Source organism: Pteropus vampyrus, unplaced genomic scaffold (genome assembly GCF_000151845.1).
Source record: "Pteropus vampyrus isolate Shadow unplaced genomic scaffold, Pvam_2.0 Scaffold427, whole genome shotgun sequence".
Lineage (NCBI taxonomy): Eukaryota > Metazoa > Chordata > Mammalia > Chiroptera > Pteropodidae > Pteropus > Pteropus vampyrus.
The window spans coordinates 304,593-305,400 of record NW_011889208.1 but is presented as its reverse complement, the minus strand read 5'-3'; the positions used below and the strand labels follow the sequence as shown (position 1 = coordinate 305,400).

General features: G+C 46.0%; 1 protein-coding gene across 1 annotated transcript in view; it reads right to left on the bottom strand.

The window, feature by feature from the left end:
* The window catches only part of ATP10A (ATPase phospholipid transporting 10A (putative)), a gene marked incomplete at its 5' end in the record, with an annotated part of 71,402 nt that overhangs the window by 37,308 nt on the left and 33,286 nt on the right, over positions 1 to 808 (bottom strand). The gene's annotated exons all lie outside the window — the stretch shown is intronic.

Genomic DNA, 808 nt, shown 5'->3' with positions numbered 1-808 from the left:
ATGTCACAGCACAGTATCACACCATCGTGTCGCACACCTGGAACTCACACCACCTGACGCGTCAATTACATCAACAAAACTCGGAAAAAAGCGTTACAGGGAAAAAAACTAATTTATAAAATAACAAATGAATTCCTGAGTAACTGGAAACATCAATGAGTTACCATAATAGTTTCAATCCGAGTTACCATAATAGTTTCAATCCAACATCTTATGAGAACTAGGGAGTAAATTACCACACTGAGTTTCAACAAAAGCAAACCCCGCTAATATGTAACGTTAGACGAGGCTGGTTCCCGCTGTAAGAAGCTCGTGTGACGAGAGAACAATGCTCCCCCCACCAGGCAGGGGCCGGCAAATGTCCCGTGGTCACTGTTCCCAGGGACACTGATTGTCACCGCCAGTGTGACACTGGCGGTGACACTCAGTGTCCCTTCTCCACAGGTTCTCGGCTGCTGACTGGGATGCACTGAAGAGGCACGTGAATTAACGAGAGTAGGAATAAAAGTAATGAAAACAGTCACAATAAAAACAAGGCCACTGAACGCAAGGTGGTGTCCTTGGACACCCGGGGAGGCCTGCCGCATCTGGACTTAGCTCACGGCCAAGTTCAGGGCTTCATTCTCGCATTGGACTTTGGGGACAGCGGGTCAGGGACACCCAGTGGGGGATGCACTGCACTATGGTTTTGCAACTTGTCTGTAAATCTTAACATTTTTCCAAAATGTTTTTTTTTAAGAAGGAATTATGTGGAAAAACACAACAAAATAATAAGAATGATCAAAACCAACCCCTCGGCCTCAGCGTC